This window comes from Zea mays, chromosome 5, assembly GCF_902167145.1.
Source record: "Zea mays cultivar B73 chromosome 5, Zm-B73-REFERENCE-NAM-5.0, whole genome shotgun sequence".
NCBI classification, from domain to species: domain Eukaryota; kingdom Viridiplantae; phylum Streptophyta; class Magnoliopsida; order Poales; family Poaceae; genus Zea; species Zea mays.
Window position 1 is genome coordinate 104989822 of NC_050100.1, and position 20883 is coordinate 105010704.

The 20883-nt window shown below is 51.3% G+C and overlaps 1 pseudogene; it reads left to right on the forward strand.

The window, feature by feature from the left end:
* Positions 1 to 973: 973 nt before the first annotated feature.
* The window catches only part of LOC103628372 (putative protein Brevis radix-like 5), a 64068-nt pseudogene continuing 44158 nt past the window's right edge, over positions 974 to 20883 (forward strand).

Sequence of the window (20883 nt, forward strand, 5' to 3'; positions counted from 1 at the left end):
GAAGGTATGTCCTTCATGACCTTCGTCCGAAGATCGTTATATCCCAAGGGAAATAATGCTTCGAAGGACGAAGGGCATTAACCTTTAACACTTTGTGTTGCCTTGTTCTTGACTCTTAGTATTTGAGAACAAGTCCCCAACAACAGTCTTATTCAAATCTTTATGTCACAAGTGCATTAAAAGGGTAGAGAAAAATTGCAAGGTACATGTATAGTATGCAGGAGGTTGCCTCAAGAAAATCAGGACGCAGCCGGAGAGCCTGCTTATAGTTAATTATAGCCGTTTCTACATGCCCACTAAAAAAAGATTACATTTACCAATATTATAAACAGAAATAAAAAATACTGCCAGAAATTAAATGCATTATATTAACACTGCATAGGCTTAAGATTCATAGAATACCTGTTCTTGTATGCTGAGGCCAAGTTGGCATGGGCTTCTGGCATGCTTGGCCTGATTGTTGCTGCCTGAACATAATCCTGAATTGCTTCATTAACTCTGTCAATCTCTTTGAATGTGTTCCCTCTATTAACTAGTGCATCAGCTGTTGTAGGATCTATACGGTGTAATTCACTGTAACATGTGACAGCATCAACATAGTTTCCCTGGTGCATACGACAAAATTGAGAAATCGGAGAGAGAAAGAACAGGTATTAGGTGTTGGATATTGTTCAAGCAATCATTTAATTTGAACATTAGAACAAGAACTTTGTCCTACAACTACAACATGATCAGACAAAATGAAGGGAAGAAAACCACCTGTTGCTTGTATATCACAGCCAAGTTGTCTTCATGTCCTCTTGGTATTGATTGCGCGGCGGACACTCTAGCCCGTTAATTCCGTGCCGCCCTTCGCCTCTTTCAAATTCCAGCCCCCTCCATTTTTGTTCCAAACCAGCACGAGCGTAGGGCGAGCAGTGGCTCTGGAAACAACTAGAATCAACGGAGATCAGAGGCGACACTGCTCTTCTCGATGCTCACATGCTTCCATGGTAGCGGTGGCGGCAACAGCAGGATCACCAAGTCCGTCGGCTTCATCGTCAAGAGTGTACGCCGCCCGACATCCCCAATCGCTCCCCTGCTTCTACTTTGTGCGCCCGCACGTGATGTTAACGTAACGTCGTGTCCTTCAATTGCTTGCGCAGATGAAGGCCCTGTCCCTCCTAAAAGTGAAGACGGCGGGCGACGGCCATCCACGCGCGCCGCGTCGTCATCGACGGTGGCATCGAAGGCGCTCCCCCGAGGCAGACGAGTTGCAGGACAAGGACGTCACAGCGGCATCATCGTCCGCGTCCTCGTCCGCCAAGATCGCGCCGGCGCAGCCGCACGAAGCCACCGCGGTGACCTTCGGAGAGACCGCCTCCACCAAGACGAGGAGCTGTGGCAGCAAGGAGGAGCTAAACACGGGCACTGCGACAAGTGCTGCTCGCCATTGGAAGACGACGTGGAGGAGGCCGCCGCGGGTACGGCGGACGTGGCAGGCGACGAGGAGTGGGCGGCGGAGTCGGAGCCCGGCGTGCTGATGACGCTGTGGTCACGCGGCGACGGCTCCAACTTGTGGCAGAACCGACCGAATTATTTCAGTTTAAGTGCCGTAACATACTTAAATCGGAATAACCCGTCAGTCCCTTAGATCTCGTCTGATTAAGCCACTTAACCAGGATCAAATACCACAAACTCACTCGAAGGTGAGTCACAGAAGAAATACAATAAAACAGGAAAAACCTCAAATTAAACTACTGGAGTTATTACATAAATCAGAGTTTTTCAAGTAGCTGATCTAAGTTCACAAATAAATTGCAGCGGATAATCGATATCGTCGAAAGTGAGGAATGGGGCAAGGCCTAGCCCACTACTCCTCCTGCTCCTCTCCTACCGGAGCAGCATCCCACTCGACCGTCCAACCCGGTGGCAGGGTGGTAGACCTAGTCACACCGTCAACCATATCCTGAAGCGTTCCTGCAAAAATTATGCCAAATGCAAGGCTGAGTATACTAATACTCAGCTAGACTTACCCGGTGTGAGGAATCTACTCCTCTACCTCTAGACCATGCAGCTATTTGGCTAAGGGGTTTAGTTTGCCAAAAGCACTAGCTGTATCTAAAATCAATTTTTAGGTTTTCACTTTCTAGCATCATTATCTTAGCTAAGTTTGCTCCTTCTAAGCATACATGGTAACAATCATTTAATACAATCAACAAGTTATCACATGTAGAACCTCATTTCACTTCTTACTCAATGTACAAGGGGTCAAGCAGTCTCATTAGCTGCGAGAAGCAGACGATTCGAATCGAGTTTTAAAACCTTGAAAGGTAAACCTAAACACACGACATGTCAGGGCACTCCGTCCCCACACACGTCAACCGACACCATTGATTCCCCGTTCGCGGCCGGGCCTCACCGCCTTGGCATACAATGCTCCACTGACCCCGGCTGCCGCCGTGCAGTGGCCGCACTTGTACCCACCATAACTAGCATGGGAGACCCAGTCTCAGGTCGCATGAGGGGTAAAGTCCGTGCCCGGCTTCACTCAGGTACTAGGTTTACCGGTTACCATATTTCCCAAATGTTTAGTACGTTCAAACGCTTGATTCAGGTATCCACACATTAATCCTTAATTCCTTTTCCCGTCTCATGGACAAGGCATCCTCCCTGGATCCAAGTCCATAGACCATCATAGATCCCGTTATCAAGATGAATATAATCAATTCCTGACCTCGCGCGAGTGCTAGAAAAATCACTCGACTTCTACCGAGATCCTGATTTAGCAAAGCAGCTACTCGACCTAGCATACTAGTATTCATCTCAAAAAGGAATCCTGAGTTCATGCAATTAGAGGTTTCAAGCAACTCCTACACTTAAGTGCACATTACAAGCCTACAAACATTAAGTGTAGTAAATTAGCATATATATATACGATTATGCATAAAACCGGGGCTTGCCTTCAATTGCTGGGGCTGCGGGGAGATCCTCGATGGCAGTCTCGGGAGCTTGCTCCTGGTCTCCCTCGTGGACAGCTCCTTGCTCAGGGATGAGCACGTACTCTCCGTCAGCGAGATTGCAATCTAATGAATGCAATGAGTAAGATAGATGCATGGCATGGTATGTAATTTACAATTAAGATTTGATGGGGGATGATCAATTTAATAAGGTAGGGCTTATTCTTACTATTGGAGATTTTTGGGTTATACTTAGCAACTTAGGGCCACTTGGTTACTGAATGGTTAACCCATGTTTAGGGTTCCACCGATTTTCTTCTTTATATCCTATGGATATTTTTAACAATATTCTCAGCTGCCATGTTGGGGTAATACTCATTAATCTTTCTAATTCCTCTCTTCTTCTCTATTTCTTTTATACTTTTGAGGTGGGTTTGGACTACAAGATAGCTTAATAAATTTCTAGAAATTCTGCAAAAATTACAGTGGCTTCTCACTGGTGTATAATTCTCTGTATCAAAATTTGAGGCTTAAAAATCGAGGGGTACTCTCTGTATAAAATTATCAAACATTAGGGAAGAGGGGGTGTTTTGAACTACAACTTCCTTTTAACAGTAGGTTATTCTCTAAGACTTACTTTTTCTAGCATTTAGATGCTATAACATGACTTTGTACAAATGTTCAGCCACTAATACTTATTAGTTATTTTAGTATGATTTTCTAAAGTTTCTAGCTAAACTGGTGCTTTCTACTACCACTATATTTGAAAAATATCAAACAACAGATTTCTAATTTTTCCTATCTTGTTTTTTGTGCAAGAGCAATCATTCTGAAAATTGGTAACTTTTTGCTTAAGGGAAAGGTGGTAGGAATTTCTTGAACTAAATGACCTTTTTCATGAAGTATTGGCAATGGGTATTATTTGTAGTTTTGAATAGGTTTTGCATTTTTCTCTGGTGGCCTACTTCATTATTAATCTGGTAAAAATTTATTTGCCCACTATTGCACACTTTTTGGATTCCTTATGATTTAATTGAAATATGGCTCAATATCAAGTTCTATTTCTTTATTCTACTTAAAATGATGGAATGGGGTGTTTATCATTTTTGTAGTGGTGTCCTAGTGATTACAAGTCCACTGATTTTTTCTTAAAAATTTTGAAATTATTTTCATAATTCTAATAATTGTCTTTCTAATTTGGTTAGTGCCTAATAAAACAGTTTACCTTGAATTTGCTCTGGACAAGGGTTTCCTTTATTTTTCCTAGGTTCTTTATTACTTAAGTGGACTAGGAAAAATATTTGCATGCACTGTTCATTATTTTCGAGTGCCTTTCTTAGTTTCCTAAGTTTTGGGAAAATATGGCTTTTAATAAGTAACCTTGTCTAAATCTTTAATACTGGGGAGCTTACTATTTTTAAAAAGTGTCTAAGTGGGGTTTATACTTCTACAAATTTTCTTAAGTTCAGCATAGAAGCATGACTAATTTTCTTTATTTTAATAAGGTTTGGTCAGTTTCCTTAATTAATTCCAAACTCTAAAATTTAAAACAGAAAGCACAAGGTTCACTATTTTTATATGACAGTTCATAATATCCTGAATCCAGTAAAATTAGTTTGACTAGATTTGGCTAAATATTTCTCAAGATATAATTTTCCTAAGTTCTCTACTGAATTTAAAAAGAATAAATAGAAATGGATAAAGAAAAAATGGTTTTGCACTGGGGTCCCTGGCGAAAGGTTTTAAATGTATTACAGATAGGTCCTTGGTTCACTATTCATCTGAGTCTATGACTCTGCAGAAAACCCCCTAGGGTTTTACGAAATCGAACCCGCAGTCCTTCCCCTAATGGAACAGTGACAGCGGTGGACGAAAAGGGCGGAGGGGTTTACCGGCGGCGAGGTTGCTCCGGTGAGGGGTTGGGTGAGATTTGGGGGTCTCTAGCGATCACGTCGAGGTACGGAATGTCGGCGATGGTGGTCGGAGTAGGTCGGTCCACGCGTGCAGGCGGGGGAGCTCGTCGGTGGTGAGGAATCCGGCCTAACCAAGGCTGTACAGTTCAATTGAACGGGTCAGGGAGCTTCACCAGAGATCAAGGAAGATGTGTGCGCGAGGAATTTGAGAATGGCTCACCTGATTGCTCGGTCTACACGCGGTCACGGGGGACCGAAGTCCGGCGAAGGAGATCCTGGGTCTCCGGTGTGGTTCTGTTGGGTCCAAGAGCTTGGAATGCTTTACGGGCCACTAGCGAAGCTAACCGAGTGACAGGCACGGCTTGGACGTGGCTGGAGTGAGCTGGCCGCGGTGGCCAAGGCTCGGGCAGTGATGGCGGGTGGAGGAGAGCTCGCTGGAGCTAAGGGAGGGGTGTCTGGCCAGCGAGGGTGAGCGAGGAGTGAGGTGAGGCGCGACCGGGGGTGGTTTTAAAGGCGCGGGCGAGCACGGCCGAGGGGAGGCTTTGAAAAGCGCTCGGGGCGTGCGCGGGCGAGCGCCAGTGCGCGCTCTAGCGTCTGGGCACAGCGTCAAGCACGAGGCATGTGACACCCTAGTGTCACCTAGGGTTTCTCTCAGTGCCAACCCAAGAATTAACAAATTATGTGAGCCAAATTAAGCATGAAGCATCAAATTAACTTGAGAAGAAAAGATCTACTAAGTGTATATCTAAAGAATCATGTTCCAAACAAAAAAGTTTTTTTTTAAAAGAGCAAAATGTTGAAACCCTAAATACCAACCCTAATTGAGCTCTTTAAGTAGAATTGAAGAAAATGGGCAAAAGACTATAAAAAATATAAAATTAAGGCTTAGGCCAAATATAAACATTGAAGTATACTAAATAAGAAACAATAAAGATTATGAAAGCTTGTCCAAAATAGTTTAATAAAAACTCTAAAACAAGCTTCTCAAGTGAGGGTTCAATGGGGATTTCTGAAATTCTGAATTCTGAATTTCAGCCCTTGAGCTAAAGACCGAGCGTGTTCACCTTGATCCCTAGCTCAAATCCTAATGACCCCATTGACAAAATTGTGCCTAACTAATCCCTCTGTCACATGCCAGAAGATGGCATTGGGACGCGAGCCCTAGACACGACAAAACCTAGGATTTGCCTCGGGCTCGGGCAAGGAGACAGACTAGGTTTCAGGGCTCCAAATCTTTGAAACCAGTAGGCAAAATCATATGACCCCCTCACAAGATCGGTAGCTTATAGGGAGGAGAAAAGGTTTTGTGCACTGACCATGGCAAGAGCAGGCTCAGATGAATGACCACACGCGCTAGAACTTGGGTAGAATGAACGCGCACACGTGTTTGACCCTGGTCGGCACGCCGGCGTTCGCCCAACCCGCGCGTGCGCTCGCCCCAGCATTCGGTCAAGTCCGCCGCGCGCCCTCGCCCTCGGTCATGCCCGCTCGCGCCTATAAAGCCTCCCCAAGTGCGCCTCATCTCACCCCGTGCTCACCTTCGCCGGCCAGACGCCCCTCCTTAGCTTCGGCGAGCTCTCTTCCGCCCGCCATTGCCACCCGAGCCTCGGCCACCGTGGCCAGCCCACTCTAGTTACTTCCAAGCCGCACCAGTCGCTCGGTTAGCTTCGCCAATAGCTTGTGAAGCTTTCCCAGCCCTCGGACCCAGCAGAACATCACCGAGAACCAAGATCGTCCTCGCCGGACTTCGGTCGCCCGCCTGCGCGCGTAGAACGAGCAATCCGGTGAGCCGTTCTTCAATTTCTCGCGCACACACCTTCCTTGATCCCTCGTGAAGCTCTCTGACCCATTGGATTGGTCAATTGTGCCCTGGATAGGCCGGAATCCTCGCTGCCGCCGAGCTCCCCCGCCTGCGCACGTGGACCGGCCGACTCCGACCATCCCCGGCGGCGACCCGCACATCGCCGTGACCTCAGGACCTCCCCTACACCCTCGGCCACCTCACCGGAGCAGTCTCGCCGCCGGTAAGCCCCTCCGCCCTTTTCTCCACCGCGGGTATAGTTTGATTTGGGGGAAGGACCTCGGGTTAGGATTAGAAGAATCCAGGGAGGTTTTCTGAACTGTCAGCGACTCACTTGATTAGTATCCCAAGGACTAGTCTGTAAGGAAACTTGAAAACACCTGCCAGGGACCGCGTTGCAAAGTAGTTTTCCATTTAATCATTTCTGATTAATCTTTTTAATGAACAGAGAACTTAGGAAATTCATAACTTAAGAAATACTTAACCCAAAATTGTCAAACCAATTTTGCTGGATTCTAAATATTATGGACTACCAACTAAAAATACTGAACCCCATGCTTTCTGTTCTTTAGAGTTTAGAATTAAATACAGAAACTGACCAAACCTTGTTTAATTAAAGAAAATTAGTTATGCTTCTGTGCTGAACCTAAGAAAAATTGTAGATGTTCAAACCCCATTTAAACACTGTTTAAAAATAGTTGGAACCCCAATATTGAAAATTCAAGTAGGGATATCTATTAAAAGCCATTTTTACCCAAAACTTAAGAAAATTAGAAAGGCATTAGGAATTAATGAACAGTGAGTGCAATTATTTTTCCTAGCCTACTTAATTAAAAGAGAACATAGGAAAAATGAAAAGACCACTAGTCCAGAACAGAATTAAAGTGAAATGTTTTATTTAGCATTATTCCAACTAGAAAACAATTATTGGAGTTATAAAACCAGACCCAAATTTGTTAATAAAAATCCAGTGGACTTGTAACCACCAAAACCCCACAGCAAAAATGTTAAACACCCCAGCCCATCATTTTAAGTAGGGTAAACAAATAAAACTTGATAATGAGTCATATTTCAAGTAAATCATGAGTAACCCAAAAATAATGCAATAATGGGCAAATAAAATTTTGCTAGATCAATAATGAGATAGGCTACCAGAGAAAAATGCAAACCCATTGGAAAGATGCAAAATAATACCTATTGCCAATACTTCATGAAAAGGTCATTTAATCCAAATAATTCCTACCACCCCCTCCCTTAAGAAAAAAAGATGCCAAACTTCAGAATGATTGCCCTTGCACAAATAAGAAGCTAGGAAAAATCAGAAATCTGTTGTTTGATATTTTTCAAATATAGTGGTAGTAGAAAGCACCCCTTTGGCTAGAAACTTTAGAAAATCATAGTAAAATAACTAATAAGTATTAATGGCTAGAACTTTGTGCAAAGTCATGTTATAACATCTAAATGCCAGCAAAAATAAGTCTTAGAAAATTTCCTACGGTTAAATGGTAGTTGTAGTTCAAACCACCACTAGTACACACAGCCTCTATAGTGGCGGTTCTAGAGACATTTTCACTGGCGCTTTTCAGTGCCGCTAGTGCTAGGGGCCAGTGGAAATCGCCATTTCCACTGGCGGTTATTCAAGAACCGCCAGTGGAAATAGCATTTCCACTGGCGGTTTTCTTAAGCAACCGCCAGTGAAAATGCTATTTTCACTGGCGGTTTTATTAAGAAAACCGCCAGTGGAAATGCTATTTCCACTAGCGGTTTATTTTATTTAGCCGCCAGTGGAAAGGTTTCCCGCCTTTTTTAAAATTTTCGTACTGAAATTTATATATTTACACACACAAACATATATATATATATATATATATATATATATATATATATATATATATATATATATATATATATATATATATATTGATAAACATGTAGTATTGATATTAAAAGCAACATGGAATTAAATTCTATCATACATGTATATACATCAAAGTCTTGTTTACAACCATGTATGCATCACACATTATATACATCAAAGTTTCCACTTAAGCTCTAATAACTATCTTGGCTAAGAGATAGTCTACTAATTTCTGTTAGGATTCTAAACTCTGGCAAAGCTAATGTTCCGGAAGCATCGTGATATTTCCCTTCTGCGGGAATGACCTCTTTCAATATGAATGTGCACAGGTCCTCAACTATGCCAAACAATGCACCTTCAGTCAAGTTCTTCGGGCTTCCTTTTTGAAATTGATGTAAAGGAAGTTTATAAACATCATCTATTTATACTCAATAATAACACATTTGCATCTTTAATGACATAAATACGTACGTGACTATTACTAATAATACCTTGCCAGGGTTCGTGATGTATCGTCCGTTCATTCTCATGAACTCGCACACGTAGAACCCACATAGGACCGATCCGGGTGGTTGCTTGTGGCACTACATAATGGGAGATTGGTTATTTAGTTGCAACATTGTCCTATGTACGTACATGTTTGATATGTATTCATAAATTCACATACTTACCGGCCAGTTATAATGGATGTCTAGTGGCATGCCTTTTTTGGACGTGTCGTACTTTCCACCATGTAGCTTATAAAACCTAAATGCCCTGTGATCTCAAATAGAATCACCATGTTATTCTACAATTCTCATCGATATAAGTATGCATGCATAGAAAAGGCTTACAGCTCTAAGATGCTGAGGAATTTTGAATAGGCCGAAGGCTCGGTGTGCAAGGAGTCGAGCACCAGCACCTTTCCAACCTTAGGATAAATGAAGAAGCATATCCAGTGGTCCCTGTATGAATCAAACTTGTGATACATGTGTATTGAAATTATTAATTTTATTTATGCAAAATCACACTTACTTAAAATTGTACGGGGCTACTATGGATTCCCTGTCTTGAAATTGAAGCATTGCGTGTCCTATGTAGGTGGCGTATCTTGCTTCAAAATCCTTCTTCAGATCCTGGATACACACCTCAATTTCTTCGTCTGTTAGCCCCTGTAATGCTTCGTTGCCTTTTCCGACTCTAAAAGTGTGGTTATCCTCGCATATCTTTATTGGGTTGAGATACCCAACCCTTTTACTGGCACTAGCATTGGGATTGGTACCATAAAGGATCTCCTGCTGATCATGTTGCATTCTGCAACGCACACGTGCATGTCAGATATTGAAAATTTATACAACTCACTAATAATAACACATATATGTGGAGTATGAGTGACACTTACAATGCAAATATGGTTACAAGTTGCACGTCGAGTCTCTGAAGGTTCATCATTAACCACATGTCCTCGAATGTAACAACGGCCTTTTGATTTGAACCAATAAAAGCATGGGCTGGTATATTAACACTGATGGTGTCGATGCCAACTGAAGATGCCCGCATGTACCAATCATGCAACCTTTTAATATTAGCCGGGACCTTCCTTAGTTTCTCAAAAGTGAGTAGTGGTCTGCCCGACACATATTTTTTAGGCACATTTTTATAATCTGCCTTAGTTGGCTTCTTTATCTTTGCGGCCATTGCCTCAACCTTTTTTGCGGACTCCTCGAGATTGGCCAAATCAACAGTGTCTGACGTGAGGCTCCGTCCAATCCCTTTCAAAAAACAAACAGTGCCAGCAGTGGATTTACTCTTCTTTTTCTTATCAAATGGGGACACTACTTTTGGTATAGAAACTTTAGATTTCTTTGATGGTCGTGGAGATGGCTGTGGAGAAGGTGGATCCCTGAAGGGCGATGTATGTGGCGGAGACGGTGGGCCACCATGAGGATGAGGAGAAGGAGGGTCAAAAAGAGGATGAGGAGCAACATGTGAAGTTTGAGGAGGTGATGATGGATGTACAATAGGAACAACAATTTGAGAAGGCGGAGACGGTTGGGCCTGCGACGAATTCGACCAATCAACCAATTCGACATCCCTTCGAGGCCAAAGGATAGAATTCTTGATAGCTTGTCCAAGTGTCTCGATACCTTCGGGCCCAGGGATGTCTAGCATGTCGTCCTCATATCCTTGGACGACTGTCGTCACTTCTACCCTGCAATATTCTTCTGGAATGTCGTTTCCATGGAACTTGCGTCCTAGGATCGCAAGGCCTGTGGCTACTTTCTTTGTACGCTGATTGTTAATACCATATCTTATAACTAGTGTGCATGCCACAGGCCTTTTGATGTCATCAACTGGATAGCGGACCTTATTTCCCATTGACGCGACAGAGCTTGGGATGGTTGTACCCTCGGTGGCAGCCGGCGTTTGAGCTGCTGGAATTATTTGCATCTGTGGAGTGGTCATCTGTTGAACAGACATCGCACTCGCCATCGCCAATTGCTGCATCAATTCTAGAGGAGGATTCGATAGCATTTCAGACATCAGGCCTTTAAACTCTTTCTTGGCCTCCTCCTTAAAATAATTTGCCATCTCTTCCTTGTATCGATCATGTTTCTTGTACAGACCTTCCCATTGTGGTCCGAATCCTTCCTTCTATCCTTCCTTAGATCAGATTCCTCGTACACGACCAGGATGCTCAGGGTTACCGAGACCAGCCGTTAGAATGTCTTTCTCCCTTTGCGGCTTAAATGTTCCTTCGCTCTGCTTAGCTGCAATTGCATATATGTTTTTTGCCGCTTCTTCGACAGGGGGTCATCAAAAGATACACCAGACTCAGTTTCCCTTGGTTTTCTAACACGGATCCAATTAGCTGTCCTTTCACCAAGTTGCTCGGACAGCGTCGGCAACCCTGCAGCCTTCTTCTCGGTGTCTTCTTGTCTCCATTTAGGAACCTGACGCTTGTAACCACCTGTGCCAAGGTGGTGGCGGTATTTATTCTTCTTAGACAGTTTTGAATTTGCCTCACTTAGCGATATGAAATCAGGGCTGCTCCTCTGCTCTAGAAATACTGCCCACTGACCTGCTGAGATTTTATATTTTTTTCGTCAGGTCTAGGCCTTTCTTTGCAAACTTTGTATTCATCTCAGACCTCCAGTTTCGGAAATTGATTGCAAACTGCTTCATCGTGTATTTTTTCACGAGTTCTTCTGAACCCCCAGGCAAAACGAACCTCGTTACTAGCTTATTCCACATTTGATTCTTGACATCATCTGATACATCTCTCCACTGTCGGATTGTGATGTCAAGATTATCTCTAACTAAGAACCCAAGTGCATTCCGGAACTTAGGCAGTGCCTCTTCTGGAGCTAGGGGCTGACCATTCGGGCTCACGTCTGTGATTTTATATGTCTTGTCAGGAAACTTGTTTAGCCCCCTGTCACCTCTGTTCTGATCGCTCTGCTTCCTTTTCCTTGACCTCTCGGTGGTTGTCTCGGTCGATCCCGGTGCGCCTTGGGTCGGTTCCGGTGCGCCTTGGATCGGTTTCGGTGCGTCTTGGGTCGGTTCCGGTGCGTCTTGGTATTGTGCCGCAGCTTTTTCGAGCATCGCACGAAATTGAGACAAGACTTCCTATTCATGTAATAAAATGCACAAGAAATCATGCATGTGTAATAGACATTGTGAAATCAGCTAATTAATTAGGTACACACACGAAATTAAGGATGTGTAATTTACCTCATGTTCTTGTGGATCATAAGTAGGGTCACGTTGCAACTCACGCGCAGCGGCCCTATCTATCCTAGTGGTAGGAAAAGGGTCGCTAGGCGTTTCATATCCTTCACTGCTGGATTCTTCTTGAGCAACACTCTTGTCCATGTGGTCGGGCCCAAATCTTTGGTCCTTGGTTGGAGAACTCATTGAGCTACATATTAACATAAGCAATAATTAAATTCATATTAACAAATACCCTAACCCTTAACCACTAACACTAACCCTAAGCCCTAACCCTAACCCCTAATATTGTGATACGAATATTATCGAGTTACGTATAGAGAGGGAGAGTCGTATAGGACGTAGAGAGAAATGGAGAGTCGTATAGAACGTATAGAGAGAGAGAGAGAGGGAGAGAGGAGGAGTCGTATAGGACGTATAGAGAGGGAGAGAGGGAGATGGATAGTCGTATAGAACTGTCGAGGACCATAATTAGGGGTACCCTCAAGACGCCTAATTCTCAGCTGGTAACCCCCATCAGCATAAAGCTGCAAAGGCCTGATGGGTATGATTAAGTCAGGGATCAGTCCACACGAGTGACTCGATCACGCTTCGCCCGAGCCTAGCCTCGGCCAAGGGCAGCCGACCTCGAGAGACTTCCGTCTCGCCCGAGGCCCCCCATTTTACGGCGGACACACCTCCGGCTCGCCCGAGGCCTTGGCTTCGCTTAGAAGCAACCCTGACTAAATCGCCGCGCCGACTGACCAGGTTGCAGGAGCATTTAACGCAAAGGTGGCCTGACACCTTTATCCTGACACGCGCCCCCCGGCAGAGCCGAAGTGACCGCCGTCACTCCACCGCTCCACTGACCAGTCTGACAGAAGGACAGCGCCGCCTGCGCCACTCCGACTGCAGTGCCACTCGACAGAGTGAGTCTGACAGGCAGTCGGGCCCTGCCAAAGGCGCCATAGAAAACTCCGCTCCGCCCGACCCCAGGGCTCGGACTCGGGCTAAGACCCGGAAGACGGCGAACTCCGCTCCGCCCGACCCCAGGGCTCGGACTCGGGCTAAGACCCGGAAGACGGCGAACTCCGCTCCGCCCAACCCCAGGGCTCAGACTCGGGCTAAGACCCGGAAGACGGCGAACTCCGCTCCGCCCGACCCCAGGGCTCGGACTCGGGCTAAGACCCGGAAGACGGTGAACTCCGCTTCGCCCGACCCCAGGGCTCGGACTCGGGCTAAGACCCGGAAGACGGCGAACTCCGCTCCGCCCGACCCCAGGGCTCGGACTCGGGCTAAGACCCGGAAGACGGCGAACTCCGCTCCGCCCGACCCCAGGGCTCGGACTCGGGCTAAGACCCGGAAGACGGCGAACTCCGCTCCGCCCGACCCCAGGGCTCGGACTCGGGCTAAGACCCGGAAGACGGCGAATCTCCGCCTCGCCCGACCCCAGGGCTCGGACTCCGCCCTGGCCTCGGCCAAACGATCTCCGCCTCGCCCGACCCGGGGGCTCGGGCTCGGCCTCGGCAACGGAAGACAGACTCGACCTCGACTTCGGAGGAGCCCCCACGTCGCCCTGCCTAGGGCACAAGTCCGCCACGTCAACAGGAAGCGCCATCACCAACCTACCCCGAGCCGACTTGGGTCACGAAGGACAAGGCCGGCGTCCCATCTGGCCAGCTCCGCCGGATGGGCAATGATGGCGCCCCCCAAGCTCTGTGACGACGGCGGCTCTTAGCTCTCTTACGGCAGCAGAGCGACGTCAGCAAGGACTCGACCGCTCCAACAGCTGTCCCTCCGCCAGGCTCCGTCGCTCCTCCGACAGCCACGACATCACGCCAGCAAGGTGCCAAGACCACTCCGGCTGCCATATTGGCATGTACCCAGGGCGCTAGCTCTCTCTCTCCGCTAGACACGTAGCACTCTGCTACCCCCCATTGTACACCTGGATCCTCTCCTTACGACTATAAAAGGAAGGACCAGGGCCTTCTTAGAGAAGGTTGGCCGCGCGGGGACGAGGACGAGACAGGCGCTCTCTTGGGGCCGCTCGCTTCCCTCACCCGCGTGGACGCTTGTAACCCCCCTACTGCAAGCGCACCCGACCTGGGCGCGGGACGAACACGAAGGCCGCGGGACTTCCACCTCTCTCACGTCCGACTCCGGCCACCTCGCCTCTCCCCCCTTCGCGCTCGACCCATCTGGGCTGGGGCACGCAGCACACTCACTCGTCGGCTTAGGGACCCCCCTGTCTCGAAACGCCGACAGTTGGCGCGCCAGGTAGGGGCCTGCTGCGTGCTGACGAACAGCTTCCCGTCAAGCTCCAGATGGGTAGTCTCCAGCAACCTCTCCGGCCCGGGACGGTGCTTCGTTTCGGGACTCTTGAGTTCATGTCCTTCGACGGTAGCTACGACATGATACTTCTTCCACCGCCGCGCGACAACGACAATGGCGGCCGACAACCCGCCCGCCGGCGGCGGAATCGACGACACCTTCCCCGCGTGGTGGAAGAACAACATTCGAGCTCGCTCCGTCCTCTCCCCCGTCAACGGAGGAGGAGGCGAGGCAACCAAGGCCAAGCGGGAGGCCGCGCTCCGTCGGCTGTCGAGCGAATCGATGCCCCCGACGCCCCGACGGAAGGCACGCCGGACGTCGACCTCGCGTTCGAGACGAAGGCAAGCGCCGTCCCCCCGCGACACGCTGATCCCGAGCAAGAAGACGACGCCAGCGCGCTCGCGGAAAGCCTGCAGGACGTCGCCCTCGTACCTGAGATGGTGGTGCAACCAGTCCCCGATGTGACTACGTCGCTCCTCGTCGACCAAAATGTACCGACTAACTCCCATCTTACATCATTTCGACTCGGCCTCAACCCGCCAAACGACCTCGCTTTGGCGGGCGCTCTCATTGAGGCGAGTGCAACCCCACTGGGGTTTCGTATGCGGTCGCCTTGGGACCGGTTGACGGACGTCTCGACCTACGGGCCCTCTGGGTCCGAGGAAGATGACGATCCCAGCATCTGTTGGGATTTCTCCGGACTTGGCAACCCCGGTGCCATGCGGGACTTCATGACCGCATGTGACTACTGCCTCTCCGACTGTTCCGACGGAAGCCGCAGCCTTGACAACGAGAGCTGCGGCCCAAGCCACGAATGTTTCCACATCGAGCTAGGGGATCCCTCCGAAGGCAACCGTCTCGGCATGCCGGAGGATGGTGATCTTCCTAGGCCGGTGCCTCGCGCCGACATCCCACGGGAGCTAGCTGTGGTCCCCGCTCCGGTGGGGGGTTACGACCGACAACTCGAGCAAGTCCGCGAGGTGCAGGCCAGGCTCAACGAGGGAACAGGAGCGCTTGAGCCGATCCGTCGGGACGTCGGGCAGGTATGGGCGGGCCAACCCCTGGCCGGAGAAATACGTCACCTGCCCCAAGGTCTCCAGCACCGCGTCGCCAACGATGTCAGGGTCAGGCCGCCGCCCGCATCCAGCAGGGTTGGTCAGAACCTGGCAGCCGCGGCGATGCTCCTCCGCGCGATGCCGGAGCCATCGACCACCGAGGGTCGGCGAATCCAGGGAGAGCTCAAGAATCTCCTGGAAGGCGCTGCGGCCCGACGGGCCGAGAGCACTGCCTCCCAAAGGCAGGGACATCCCTCGGAACCTCATGCCGCGACTTCCCGATTCATGCGGGAAGCCTCGGTCTACACCAGGCGCACGCGTAACACCGCGCCTGCGGCCCCGGGCCACCTCGGCAACGAGCACCATCGACGCGACCGTCGGACCCACCTCGACGAAAGGGTGCGCCGAGGCTACCACCCCAGGCGTGGGGGGCGCTACGACAGCGGGGAGGATCGGAGTCCCTCGCCCGAACCACCCGGTCCGCAGGCCTTCAGTCGGGCCATCCGACGGGCGCCATTCCCGACCCGGTTCCGACCCCCGACTACTATCACGAAGTACTCGGGGGAAACGAGACCGGAACTGTGGCTCGCGGACTACCGCCTTGCCTGCCAACTGGGTGGGACGGACGACGACAACCTCATCATCCGTAACCTCCCCCTGTTCCTCTCCGACACTGCTCGCGCCTGGTTGGAGCACCTGCCTCCTGGGCAGATCTCCAACTGGGACGACTTGGTCCAAGCCTTCGCCGGCAATTTCCAGGGCACATACGTGCGCCCCGGGAATTCCTGGGACCTTCGAAGCTGCCGGCAACAGCCGGGGGAGTCGCTCCGGGACTACATCCGGCGATTCTCGAAGCAGCGCACCGAGCTGCCCAACATCACCGACTCGGATGTCATCGGCGCGTTCCTCGCCGGCACCACTTGTCGCGACCTGGTGAGCAAGCTGGGTCGCAAGACCCCAACCAGGGCGAGCGAGCTGATGGACATCGCCACCAAGTTCGCCTCTGGCCAGGAGGCGGTCGAGGCTATCTTCCGAAAGGACAAGCAGCCCCAGGGCCGCCCATCGGAAGAGGCTCCCGAGGCGTCTGCTCCGCGCGGCGCCAAGAAGAAAGGCAAGAAGAAGTCGCAATCGAAACGCGACGCCGCTGACGTGGACCTTGTCGCCGCCGCCGAGTACAAGAACCCTCGGAAGCCCCCCGGAGGTGCAAACCTCTTCGACAAGATGCTCAAGGAGCCGTGCCCCTACCATCAGGGGCCCGTCAAGCACACCCTCGAGGAGTGTGTTATGCTTCGGCGTCACTTCCACAGGGCCGGGCCACCCGCCGAGGGTGGCAGGGCTCGCGACGACGACAAGAACGAAGATCACCCAGCAGGAGAATTCCCCGAGGTCCGCGACTGCTTCATGATCTACGGTGGGCATGCGGCAAACGCCTCGGCTCGGCACCGCAAGCAAGAGCGCCGGGAGGTCTGCTCGGTGAAGGTGGCGGCGCCAGTCTACCTAGACTGGTCCGACAAGCCCATCACCTTCGACCAGGCCGACCACCCCGACCACGTGCCGAGCCCGGGGAAATACCCGCTCGTCGTCGACCTCGTCGTCGGCAACGTCAGGCTCACCAAGGTCCTGATGGATGGGGGCAGCTGCCTCAACATCATCTACGCCGAGACCCTCAAGCTCCTGCGCGTCGATCTGTCCTCCGTCCGAGCAGGCGCTGCGCCCTTCCACGGGATCATCCCTGGGGAGCGCGTCCAGCCCCTCGGACGACTCGACCTCCCCGTCTGCTTCGGGACACCCTCCAACTTCCGAAGGGAGACCCTGACGTTCGAGGTGGTCGGGTTCCGAGGAACCTACCACGCCGTACTAGGGAGGCCATGCTACGCGAAGTTCATGGCCATCCCCAACTACACCTACCTGAAGCTCAAGATGCCGGGCCCCAACGGGGTCATCACCGTCGGCCCCACGTACAAACACGCGTTCGAATGCGACGTGGAGTGCGTGGAGTACGCCGAGGCCCTCGCCGAGTCCGAGGCCCTCATCGCCGACCTGGAGAACCTCTCTAAGGAGGTGCAAGACGTGAAGCGTCACGCCGGCAACTTCGAGCCAGCGGAGACGGTTAAGGCCGTCCCTCTTGCCCCCAGTGGCGACACCACCAAGCAGATCCGGATCGGTTCCGGGCTCGACCCCAAATAGGAAGCAGTGCTCGTCGACTTTCTTCGCGCGAACGCCGACGTTTTTGCGTGGAGTCCCTTGGACATGCCCGTCATACCGAGGGATGTCGCCGAGCACTCGCTGGATATTCGGACCGGAGCCCGACCCGTCAGGCAGCCTCTGCGCCGATTCGACGAGGAGAAGCGCAGAGTGATTGGCGAAGAGATCCACAAGCTAATAGCAGCAGGGTTCATCAAAGAGGTATTCCATCCCGAATGGCTTGCCAACCCTGTGCTTGTGAGGAAGAAAGGGGGGAAATGGCGGATGTGTGTAGACTACACTGGTCTCAACAAAGCATGTCCGAAGGTTCCCTACCCTCTGCCTCGCATCGATCAGATCGTGGATTCCACCGCTGGGTGCGAAACCCTGTCCTTCTTCGATGCCTACTCAGGGTATCACCAGATCCGGATGAAAGAGTCCGACCAGCTCGCGACTTCTTTCATCACGCCGTTCGACATGTACTGCTATGTCACCATGCCGTTCGGTTTGAGGAATGCGGGCGCGACGTACCAGCGGTGCATGAACCATGTGTTCGGCGAACACATCGGTCGCACAGTCGAGGCCTACGTCGATGACATCGTAGTCAAGACAAGGAAGGCTTCCGACCTCCTCTCCGACCTTGAAGTGACATTCCGATGTCTCAAGGCGAAAGGAGTCAAGCTCAATCCTGAGAAGTGTGTCTTCGGGGTGCCCCGAGGCATGCTCCTGGGGTTCATCGTCTCCGAGCGAGGCATCGAGGCCAACCCGGAGAAGATCGCGGCCATCACCAGCATGGGACCCATCAAGGACTTAAAAGGCGTACAGAGGGTCATGGGATGCCTCGCGGCCCTGAGCCGCTTCATCTCACGCCTCGGCGAAAGAGGTCTGCCTCTGTACCGCCTCTTAAGGAAGGCCGAGTGTTTCGCTTGGACCCCTGAGGCCGAGGAAGCCCTCGGGAACCTGAAGGCGCTCCTTACAAAGGCGCCTGTCTTGGTGCCCCCGGCGGATGGAGAAGCCCTCTTGGTCTACGTCGCCGCGACCACTCAGGTGGTTAGCGCCGCGATTGTGGTCGAGAGGCAAGAGGAAGGGCATGCATTGCCCATTCAGAGGCCAGTCTACTTCGTCAGCGAGGTACTGTCCGAAACCAAGATCCGCTACCCACAAGTTCAGAAGTTGCTGTATGCTGTGATCCTGACGAGGCGGAAGTTACGACACTACTTCGAGTCTCATCCGGTAACTGTGGTGTCATCCTTCCCCCTGGGGGAGATCATCCAGTGCCGAGAGGCCTCGGGCAGGATCGCAAAGTGGGCGGTGGAAATCATGGGCGAAACAATCTCGTTCGCCCCTCGGAAGGCCATCAAGTCCCAGGTGTTGGCGGACTTCGTGGCCGAATGGGTCGACACCCAGTTGCCGACGGCTCCGATCCAACCGGAGCTCTGGACCATGTTTTTCGACGGATCGCTGATGAAGACAGGAGCCGGCGCGGGCCTTCTCTTCATCTCGCCCCTTGGAAAGCACCTGCGCTACGTGCTGCGCCTCCATTTTCCGGCGTCCAACAATGTGGCCGAGTACGAAGCTGTGGTCAACGGGTTGCGGATCGCCATCGAGCTAGGGGTCAGACGCCTCGACGCCCATGGTGATTCGCAGCTCGTCATCGACCAAGTCATGAAGAACTCCCACTGCCGCGACCCGAAGATGGAGGCCTACTGCGATGAGGTTCGGCGCCTGGAGGACAAGTTCTTCGGGCTCGAGCTCAACCACATCGCTCGGCGCTTCAACGAGACTGCAGACGAGCTGGCTAAAATAGCCTCGGGGCGAACGACGGTCCTCCCAGACGTCTTCTCCCGGGATCTGCATCGACCCTCTGTCAAGATCGACGACGCGCCCGAGCCCGAGGCACCCTCGGCACAGCCCGAGGCACCCTCGGCACAGCCCGAGGCACCCTCGGCTCAGCCCGAGGTACCCTCAGCCCCCGAGGGTGAGGCACTGGACGTCGAGGAAGAGCAGAGCGGGGCCACGCCTGATCGAGATTGGCAGGCCCCGTACCTGCAATATCTCCGCCAGGGAGAGCTACCCCTCGACCAAGTCGAGGCTCGGCGGGTAGCGCGACGCGCTAAGTCGTTCGTCTTGCTGGGCGATGGAGAGGAGCTCTACCATCGCAGCCCCTCGGGCATCCTCCAGCGATGCATCTCCATCGCCGAAGGTCGGGAACTACTGCAAGAAATACACTCGGGGGCTTGCGGCCATCATGCAGCGCCTCGAGCCCTTGTCGGGAATGCTTTCCGGCAAGGCTTCTACTGGCCAACGGCGGTGGCTGACGCCACTAGAATTGTCCGCACCTGCGAAAGGTGCCAATTCTATGCGAAGCAGACCCACCTGCCCGCTCAGGCTCTGCAGACGATACCCATCACCTGGCCCTTCGCTGTATGGGGTCTGGACCTCGTCGGTCCATTGCAGAAGGCGCCCGGGGGCTACACGCACCTACTGGTCGCCATCGACAAATTCTCCAAGTGGATCGAGGTCCGACCCCTGAACAGCCTCAGGTCCGAGCAGGCGGTGGCGTTCTTCACCAACATCATCCATCGCTTCGGGGTCCCAAACTCCATCATCACCGACAACGGTACCCAGTTCACCGGCAAAAAATTCTTGGATTTTTGCGAGGATCACCATATCCGGGTGGACTGGGCCGCCGTGGCTCATCCCATGTCGAATGGGCAAGTAGAGCGTGCCAACGGCATGATTCTACAAGGGCTCAAGCCTCGGATTTACAACGACCTCAACAAGTTCGGCAAGCGATGGATGAAGGAACTCCCCTCGGTGGTCTGGAGCCTAAGGACGACGCCGAGTCGTGCCACGGGTTTCACGCCGTTTTTCCTGGTCTACGGGGCCGAAGCTATCTTGCCCACTGACCTGGAATACGGCTCCCCGAGGACGAGGGCCTACACCGACCAAAGCAACCAAGCTAGCCGAGAAGACTCGCTGGACCAGCTGGAGAAGGCTCGGGACAGGGCCTTACTACACTCGGCGCGGTACCAGCAGTCCCTGCGACGCTACCACGCCCGAGGGGTCCGGTCCCGAGACCTCCAGGTGGGCGATCTGGTGCTTCGGCTGC